Source organism: Strix aluco, chromosome 2, assembly GCF_031877795.1.
Source record: "Strix aluco isolate bStrAlu1 chromosome 2, bStrAlu1.hap1, whole genome shotgun sequence".
In the NCBI taxonomy this organism is placed as follows: Eukaryota; Metazoa; Chordata; class Aves; order Strigiformes; family Strigidae; genus Strix; species Strix aluco.
Window position 1 is genome coordinate 75,869,338 of NC_133932.1, and position 11,114 is coordinate 75,880,451.

The window sequence follows — 11,114 nt, forward strand, 5'->3', positions numbered from 1 at the left end:
CAGGTGAAAGGAGGAATGTTTTGCTGAAGTCTTACTTCTGTTGTGGAAACAGTCAGGGTAAATGATTAAAAGTCTTTTCACCTTGAATTCTGCTATTTTGGTTACAATATTTTGTTTAGATCTATGCTGTTATATTCTTTGTTTTAAATTTTTTTCTGTGTCTCACTGCTCTGGAGATATGAATTAGACCTACTTTTTAACACTATAAAGTGTATGTGTTCAATTGCTAGCAGGGTTAGTGTTTTCAGCTTCTCACTTTAGCCATCCATCCAGAAGCGGGAGCTGATGACATCTCTCATTGATGACCTGTCACTATTCAGAAATTGCCATCAAAACAGGCCTGAATGCTATAACTTTCTTAAAAGTATAAAAATTGATAAAAGATACCTTTTGAAAATATCTCATAACACTAATGAGCTTGACTTTTCTTACTTACTCTTTCTTAAAAATAATTATCTTTGGCTTTGTTTATGTAAACAACATAGTATCTGACTTAATCTAAGAATAAAGAGGCTTAGATCATGTATCAGAAGAGATAGAGAGATGCTTGACTTAGCTCTCATAAGCAGAAATCAAAAAAAGATGGGAAGAAATAGTTTATCATGAAAATGAATTGGTGTAATAGTTCTTCGTAGGGGAATTGCAATGAGAAAACAAATACCCTGCAAACTAACAAAAGTGTCCATAAAAATTGCTACACAATAGAATTAAACATAGGTGGAAGACATTATATGAAGACACTTTTAAGAGCTGTCTGGTTTATCTTCAAGCTGGCATCACTCCTCTAACATCAAACAGTTCTTCAGTGGGAAAGGTGGTCTCTGTTACTACAACTGTTCTTTCAAGAGGAGATAAAGAGATTCCTGCTCCTTCCTTGTTCCCCCCAAATGGGAAATAGACTACACACTGGAAACACTGTGTGGACAGAAAAGAGTTGACTTAGAAGAAACTAATTAATTTCTGTCCTGTGTGAATTCTGGGTAAGTCTTCCTGAAGGTATTCTGTAATAATCAGCTACTCTTTGGGTAAAAAATGCTGCTAAATAATTTACACATTCATTGAGAAGGCTGTCACTACTTCTCCAGAATGAATGACATAAATCATAGTAATTATAGATATGTAGAAATCATGTACCAGATAACTACCATAAACACCAGTTTGGGCCTCTGAAAATCATATTAATATTGTTGCAAAAGGAATATGACTTTTTATTATCACTGATTACACCAATTAAGACAAGTGTAAAGTATTACCTTTCACCTGAGCACTACTTATAGGAGCCTATATTTCCCTTCTCAATACACCCAACAACATTTCTCAGTATTACTCTCCTCCCTATTTCTGTTCATCAAAAGGAAACCTAAGTATGATAAATAGAAATCAGAAATCCAATACACTATATGATGTATAGTTCAGAAACCAACATGCATACTCTACACCATGGAACATGCAGTGGGCTAAGCTAATTTAAGAAAAATATGACTACCAGGAAACACTATAACAGTATTTTTCATACACAAAACTTTCAGTTCTCAGGAGTATTTCTTTTTGTTAGAAAGACAAAGGCAAACACTTTCCATTATTCTATTTATTTATTTCTATTATTGGAATATAGCTTTTGATTAGAAAATGTTTAGGTATAAAACTTTCAGGTTTTTGGATGTTATCCTTCCAAATTATAGTTATTTCTAACACATTGTACTTTTTTCTTCCACAGAAACCTGTATAATTAAACCTCTTTACTTGAAGGTATATCTTGTTTGCTTCTATGCCTCCAGATGACAGGTTTGTTCTCAATAAGATTGATTAGCAAGCGATAAGACTGTGATTTTTTTTTTTTTTTTTTTTTTTCTGAGAAGGGAGGACAGAATTCTCTAGCTGAGAAGTGTTAGACTCTCAGAAACTGACTTCTATGCTTACCCAGTGAGACACAGTTTTTCACTGGTCTTTCATTTTGTCCCTTAAATATGAGCCACAGTTCTGGCTGAATAAAATAATATTCACTATGAAGGAATGTCCCATAATAAGGATTATATGAAATGAGACTAATATCAGATAATATGTTCTCAGGGAATTGCAAGACAGCATAAAAATATTAAGGAGTAATATATAAGCTTTTATTCAGGAATAATAAACTATACTGCACTCTGATGAAATGGAAAAACTTGGATATCAATGAAAATGTCTTTTGTACAACGTCTATAAAATTGTAACTAATATTAAGTGACAATTATCAAAACACTGTCCAGTAACTAGGCAGAGTTAGAGAAAAAGTTATGTTCTGTGTACATTATACTGTAGAAGTTTAACATAGGCTTCAGGAGTATGGCAGAAAAGAAACATTTCAAAGTGAAACAAATTCCTTTCCCTCAGTGTGGTATTCATAAAATGTTAGATTTAATGTAAAGGAGAAACAACATGGTTCTGAAATAATTAAAAAATAATTTAATAGATTGGGCCTTCTTATACCTGTCAAGGATTCACATGGACTTGCAATTTGCTGCAGTTTTCCAGATGGATTCTTGAGAAGTTAGATAAAACATAATTCTCTACTCTTGGGAATGAAGTTCAAAACACCTATCAGACTAAGTGTCTAGATCATATTAGATAAAATTTAGCCACTGTAACATAAGAAATTCCTTTTAAATCCCAGGTGTATAGGTACCTTATTAGCCATGATTTCACTGCAAGTAAGTTAAAAGAAAAACAATATTAAAGGAATTAATGTGAATATAAGAATGGTCATATTTGAATGCAAGCATAGATAAACTCTTTGTGGATATAAACAGGCTTTTGAAAATGCATGAATGATGCAATAACCCTAACATTCATCTTATACACCACTCTCTGTCTTGTACTACTTATATTAAATGTAGTGTATGCACTTCATATTCTCATAGGATTGGAAGAGGTCTATGTCCTCAGATCCACCCCTCTGTCACTGTGCCTTCACATTATAGCCGAAGTTTAAATGGTATGAAAATGCACCTCCCACAAAAATATGAAGCTATAACTGTAGAAGAGCAAGTTGCTTCTACTCGCTAATTTTGCTCACTGCTCCCATTGGAGGCTGTTTCAGAACTAAGGTGTGTGAACACTATGTCAAGAAGCCTTTTTGAATTTCCATCTTATACATGTCTTAAATCTTACCCTGTTTCACATAAAACCTCCTGCTCCATTGCTGCTGTTTACCCACTTAATGTTCCTCCTCTATTTTTGGTTGTGTTTGTTGGGTTTTTTATTTCTGAATAAGCAGCTGCCTTGAGTCTCCATTCAAAAAGAGGAAGAGATTCTCTAATTACTTTATCTGTTTAAGTTTCTTTTCAATAGGATTTCTCTCCAGCAGTGTGAACAATCAGAACTATATAGGGTATACCAGATAAGATGTAAATGACATAAATCCTTTTCCTTCTTTTGTGTACCTATAAATATATGTGTAGTTAAACTACATAACGGGACTCAAAGAGTGAGTCAATTCAGTTACTAACACTGGAGGCACTTAAATGCCATTTCAAACAAACTCTTAAAACTTTCCCACAATATACCAAACTCTGGTCTTGAGAAAGTTCATTGAACCTCATCATACCCTAAACATCTCTTTATCCAACATCTCTAATGGATTTGATCTATCACCCAATTTATTATAAGCATACTTCACAGAGAAGCAAGCATGATGCTCACAAAACATTGCAGCATTTTTCATTTTACAGAGAAGGAAAAGCATTGCACCTGTGACATTTTATATAATAACCCATTGATTAGAGAACCTTACAAGAAAATTCAGTTCAAGGTGCTCTTTAGCCAGAGGAAGACTCCTAGAGTTTCTCTCCACATCTCCTTCTCCACGATGTTTTATAAAACTATGAACTCACATCTATTTCTACTATCAGAAATACGTTTCACACTTAGGAATAAAGACATCTCCCTGCAGCCCTGTATAAGAACCTACATAGTCTTCTCATTCTCAAAAAATGAAAAATAAAATAAAGATTGCTTCCTTCAGGCTGTATGCCTTTAAATCTTAGTCTTTAAGCATTCTTATTTCACAGGCCAGACAGTTGAAGGAAGCTGTCTGGCAGGAGCAATGCAGAGGGCTAAGTCAATCAAGTACTTGTTGGCAACCGTAGGTCAGCATTCATGCTTTCCTCTGTGGCTTTATTTCTTGACAATTCTGCCACTAACTTAACCGACTGCATTCACACAACAAACATCACCTAGTGAAAAAGCAACATAATACATTACTAGAAGCAACTGCAAATTCAGTATACTCCTGTTCATTTCCACTGACTGATCAAGTGCCAGTAAATCAAAATTACCATTAATTCATTCTCCCCTCCTCTGGTTTGTGTGGCTTTCTCTCACACACAAACATTCAGCTACAATATGTGTAAAGACTCTATCTTGACACTTAAACTGTTGCAATGTTTCTGGTAAATTCTTAAGGAGTTTTTCTCTTTGCCCAATTAATTATCTCAGATTCCATTTGAGGATAGATACTGATGCTTATGTGAAAAATCTAGAATTTAAAAAAAGAGGTCAAATTTGAAATCCATGGTTATGGTGAACTTTTTTATGGTTAATGTCTCTACAGTCACAATTTCTGGATTACACCAGTAGGCAATTAAAAATTTAGGTGCTGTGCATCTTATTTCTGCAATAATGAAAGCAAAAGCAGAGTAATGTCCCAGATTTGTAGTTAGAAAATGGTAAAAATGTAGAATCTTCATGATTTAGAGTAGCATGTACTTCTTTATAAAGAAGACAGTGTAAACATTTCAATAAGGAAGAAGATCATCTGAATTCAGCATTCTGTTGTATACTACCACATACTAAGCCACTGGCAAATATAATCAAAACAGCAGGTCAAGACAATTCCGTGAAAGCTATGAAAGTATTTAAAATGATATTTAGATGATTTATGTACTTCTCCAGGATAATTGCGGGAGACAAACAGTGCTAATGGAAACATAAGACTTCTTTCTACATGCAAATTTCTACTCTGAAGTAAACTCAAACAAAACTTTGGGAAACAGTGTTGCTACGCAATATACCCTGACTAGAAAATCTTTTTATTCTACTGCACAGCAGTCATCTTCAAGCTTTGGCTAATTCTGCAATTAAAAATCAGACACACAAAGAAAATGTTGGAAAAGATCTGCCAATACAAGTGCTGCCACATGTATTCTCTACAGGGAACAAGCTCTGTGGTCACATAGCATTCTAATGATATGTTCATATTAAACACAAATGTCAGTGCCTCAGAGAAATGTTGCAGGTTCTGTTGCAGCATTGACAACTAACTTACAAATCAAAGTTTTAGAAAAAAGATATACAAATAATCAAAACTTTTTTTTTACTCTGAAATGCATGATGACTACAGTGAAGAAAAGTCATATTCATAATTATTTGTAATGTGATTAGTCTTCATTCAACTTCCTTCCTTCAAGATAAAAAGAAAAATAGAAAAGATGAAGAGAATGCTAAACCAACAAAAAACTCAAATAGGTTTATCTCTAGGTTTGGGTTTATCTCCAATAATATTTGGTGTCTAGATATTTTCTTTATAAAACTGACAATTCTAGATTTAATTAGAAAACTGCCATCCAGCCATTCCTAACTTTGCCCTTTGTTGAGCAGGCCACTCACAACATGGAATAAGAGTTATGTAAAGAATTATACTGCCTGAGACATGAAATTATCTGGTCTTGAAGTTTGAAGTCTTCCTAGTAGCAAATGTTCATATTGTGTCACATTTGGACCTCATGTGTATGATTGGAATGTATAAAATCAGTCATTAATAATATGCATGTACAGTCTTTCCTTATGTTAAATTCCATTTAATAAAAGATTTGCGTAAGACCTTTACGGTTTTGAAAAGTTAATATAGGATTTTTATATATATACACACACACATTTATTTATTACATCTAGTAAGATTTTTATTTCTGCCTTGCTCTGAAATTTCTTTGCTAACCAGAGCATTTTTTTATTAACATCTAAAACTTAGAGACAGCAGTGTTCTGTGGTTTTGAGTTTCAGTTGGTTTTAAATCATTTTTTTACAAGTTCTATAGAAATCAGGTAATTTTAATTTTAAAAAAAAATTTATTGTGCAAAACTCCAATTTTCCACTGAAAACAAAGTGTTGTGGAAATTTTCAGCCAGTCTTATTTGTGTATTTGAAAGACCAATTGTTCTTAACAAAGTACACATGGAGGAGGATATCTCTCCATTTGCATCTTTGTGTCAGAACCCTCTGTTCTTCCCATCTTCCAATTGCTTTTCTGTTGATTAAAAAATGTACACTGCACAGTGTTGATGGAAGAACACTGAGTTCAAGGGGAGGAGTGGGTCAGCCAGGAGAAGTTCAACCTTATTAATAGGTGTTTTATATGGATCCTAGATGTCACATGAAGCTCTGGGTGGAGGCTTTGCATTAGACAGAAAGATTATTCTAGCAGAAGAGAGACATTAGAGAGCAGAAAGAAACATTATTCTAGCAAAGAAATGCAGTAGGGCTTTTTGTGGTCTCGAGCACTGCCACACTGTAGTGTCTATTAAAGTTGCAGTCAAAAATTCAAAATATTTTTCTCAATATGTACTTAGATAAGACAGCAGAGATAATTAAATTACTTCTGTTAGAAAATATGGAAAGAAGTGGAGCTTCCAGAAAATACTAAAACACATTCAGGGTTTTTCTTGTGAACAGGAAATCGACCCCCTCCTATTGATATACTAAGGAATGCTTTGAAACACACACAAAGAAAGGATAATTTAATTAGATATGCCACTGCTAGGAGACACACAGAAGGGGAAAAAAAAAAAAAAAAAGCCTTGAAAAACAGTGTACTAATTAAAAATAACTAAAGACATAATTGGAGACATTTATACAAAGTTATTTTCTGTTCAGATGCAGCCTTTTAAGTATGTAACAGTTTAAGTCACTCTTAGGCAGCCAGAACAGAATCTTGCAAACTCAGCTAAGCTAAGTTAACCAGACACAAGACGGATTTACATGTGTGTGATATAATATTAAATATTTCAAGGTTAGTATTAGCAACTATAAAATATCTCAGACCTTGATCCTAGAAAAAACAGATTTGTCAGGAGAAGCATTCTGAATGTTGATTCTACTTTTCACTATAATCTTTAGAATTGACAGCTTAAATTACTGTTGGATGTCAATCTCCTCACTATGCAATACACATTTTAGCTTCCACAAAAAAAAAAAAAAAAAAAAAAAAAAATTAAGCAGCCATCATTTATATTCATTAAAGTTAACTGCCAATATTTCAGAATAATCTTCATGTTATGACTGACTTCATGATTTTGTAACCTTCTGTGCTTTTGAGGCAAATTGCAGGTCCACCAGTTCATGGAATCATAGAATCATTTAGGCTGGAAAGGACCTTTAAGATCATCAAGTCCAACCATTAACCTAAAACTTCAAAGTCCACCACTTAAACCATGTCCCTAAGCACCACCATCTACATGTCTTTTAAATACCTCCAGGGATGGTGACTCCAGCACTGCCCTGGGCAGCCTGTTCCAATGCTTCACAACCCTTTCAGTGAAGAAATTTTTCCTAATATCCAATCTACACCTCCCCTGGCACAACTTGAGGCTGTTTCCTCTTGTCCTATCACTCATTACTTGGTTGAAGACACTCATCCCCAGCTCTCTGCAACCTCCTTTCAGGTAGTTGTGGAGGGCGATGAGGTCTCCCCTCAGCCTCCTCTTCTCCAGACTAAACAGCCCCAGTTCCCTCAGCCGCTCCTCATAAGACCTGTGCTCCAGACCCTTCACCAGCTTCCTTGCCCTTCTTTGGACACAGTCCAGCATTTCAATGTCCTTTTTGTAGTGAGGGGCACAAAACTGAACATGTTATTCGAGATGCAGCTTCAGCAGTGCTGAGTACAGGGTGACAATCACTTCCCTAGTTCTGCTGGCCATACTATTTCTGATACAAGCCAGGATGTTATTGGCCTTCTTGGCCACTTGGGCACACTTGCTGACTCATTGGCTGTTGACCAATACCCCCAGGTTCTTTTCTGCCAGGCAGCTTTCCAGCCATTCTTCCTATAGCCATTCAAACCTGTAGAGTTGCATGGTGTTGTTGTGACCCAAGTGCAGGACCCAGCACTGAACCTTGTTGAATCTCATACAATTGGCCTCGGCCCATTGACCCAGCCTGTCCAGATCTCTCTGTAGAGCCTTCCTACCCTCAAGCAGATCAACACTTTCGCCTAACTTGGTGTTGTCTGCAAACTTACTGAGGGTGCACTCGATCCCCTCATCCAGATCATTGATAAAGATATTAAACATAATTGACCCAAATACTGAGCCCTGCAGAACACCACTTATGACCAGCTGCCAACTGCATTTAACACCATTCACCAGAAATCTTTGGGCCCAGCCATGCAGCCAGTCTTTTGCTCAGCAAAGAGTACACCCATCCAAGCCATGAGCAGCCAGTTTCTCCAGGAGAATGCTGTGGGAAATGGTGTCAAAGGGTTTACTTGCTGTGGGAAATGGTGTTCAAGGCTTTACTAAACTCTAGGTAGACAACATCCACAGCCTTTCCCTCATCCACTAAGCAGGTCACCTTGTCATAGAAGGAGATCAGGTTACTCAAGCAGGACCTGCCTTTCATAAACCCATCCTGACTGGCCCTGATCACCTGGTTGTCCTGTACGTGCAGCATGATGATCCTCAAGATGATCTGCTCCATAACCTTCTCTGGCACCGAGGTCAGACTGACAGGCCTGTAGTTCCCTGTACCCTCCTTCCAGTCCTTCTTGTAGATGGGCATCACATTTCCTAACTTCCAATCAACAGGGACCCGCCTGGCTATCCAGGACTGTTGATAAATGATGAAAACTGTCTTGGTGAGCACTTCCGCCAGCTCCCTCAGTACAGTTGGGTGGATCCCACCCAGCCCCATGTATGTGTGTCTAAGTGGAGTAGCAGGTTGCTGACCATTTCTCATTGGAGTTTATGGGGGCTTCATTCTGCTCCCTGTCTCTGTCCTCCAGCTCAGGGGGCTGGGTACCCCAAGAACAACTGGTCTTACTACTAAAAACTGAGGTAAAGAAGGCATTAAGTACCTGAACCTTTTCCTCATCCTTTGTCACGGTGTTTCCAGTTAAGGATGGAGAGTCTCCTCAGCCCTCCTTTTGTTGCTAACGTATTTATACAAATATTTTCTTCTTTTACAGGAGTAGACAGATTAAGTTTTAGTTGGGCCTTGGCCCTTTGAATTTTCTCCCTGCATAACTTCACGACATCCTTGTAGTCCTCCTGAGTTACCTGTCCCTTCTTCCAAAGGTCATAAACTCTCTTTTGAACCCTGGGTTCCAGCCAAAGTTCTCTGTTCAACCAGGCCAGTCTTCTTCCCCACCGTCTCGTCTTTTGGCACATAGGGACATCCTGCTCCTGCACATTTAAGATTTCCTTCTTGAAGAATGTCCAGCCTTCCTGGACTCCTTTGCCCTTCAGGACTGCCTCCCATGGGATTCTGTCAACCAGACTTCTAAACAGGCTAACACCTGCCCTATGGAAATCCAAGGTAGCAGTTCTGATGACCCCCTTCTTTACTTTGAGAATTGAAAACTCTATCATTTTGTGATCACTTTGCACAAGATGGCTTCCAACCATCCCATCACCAATAAGTCCTTCTGTGTCTGAAAACAACCTGTTCAGCGGGTACTATCCTTGTTGACTTCCTCACCAGCTTTGTCAGGAAGTTACATTCCACACCAAAAACCTCCTAAACTGTTTCCTCTCTGCTGTATTGTATTTCCAGCAGACATATGGTAAGCTGAAGTCCCCAATAAGAACAAGGGCTAGTGATTGTGAGACTTCTCCCAGCTGCTTATAGAACATTTTATCTGCCTCTTCATCCTGGTTGGGTGGTTTATTACAGACTCCCACCATGACATCTACCACATTGGCCTTCCCCTTGTTTCTGACCAATAAACACTGAGTCCTATCATCACCATCATCAGGTTCTAGACAGATGAAACACTCCCTAACATACAGGGATACGACACTGCCTCTCCTTTCTTGCCTATCCCTTCTGAAGAGCTTAAAACCGTCCATTGCATCACTCCAGTTGTGCAAGTCATCCCACCATGTTTCTGTGATGGCAGCTGTGTCACAGTTTTCCTACTGCACAATGATTTCCAGCTCCTCCTGTTTGTTGCCCAAGCTGCCTGCATTGGTGTAGATGCACTTCAGTTAGACTATTGATCCTTCCACCATTTTGAGGGGAGAAGCCCTAATTACTACATAACCATTCTCAGGTGCTTCCATGGTTTCTAACACATCTATAACTCCTGCATCTTTGCTGCCACATGGATCTCCATCCCCTATCTCCACTGATAATGCAGACTAAAGGACCTCGCTAGCACACCATCCTTCAAACATTAACATGCTACCACCAGGCTTATCTCTAGCAAGCCTGGTTTTACCCCTTTCCCCCTTCAAATCTAGTTTAAAGCTCTCCCAACAAGACCATCTATCTCCTCAAAAAAGATCCTTTCTCCCTTCGAGACAGGTGTACCTCATCTGTTGTCAGCAGGCCTGGTGTATGTAAACCGTCCCATGATCAAAACCCCCAAAATTCTGCCAGTGACACCAGGCTTGGAGCCAGGTATTGAACAGGCTTTTCCTGTTTCTTCCCTCATCATTCCCTGCAACTGGAAGGATAGAGGAGAACACTGCTTGTGTTCCTGATCCCTTAATAAGTTGTCCCAAGGCCCTGAAGTCTCTCTTGATTGCCCTTGTTGCCACTTCATCACTGACTACCTGGAAAATAAATAATGTAATAATCTGAGGGCTGGACCAGCGTAGGAAGCGTTCTCTTCACATCTTTAACCAACAGTATCATTCATTTATCCCTATTTTTTATTCAAATTCTTAGGTCCTGTCCTAATGTTGTTTAATTCAGAAATTAATCCCTATCTCCACAATTCCTTTTAAAGAATCTTAAAATGTTATATTCTTGCTATTCTTTTACAGCAGTGATTTTTTAAAGAAATCATTCTGGCACATTTGCAATTCCCTTCTTTCTTCTTAGCATCTATATTGTTCATAATTTATAAACCAGTGTTT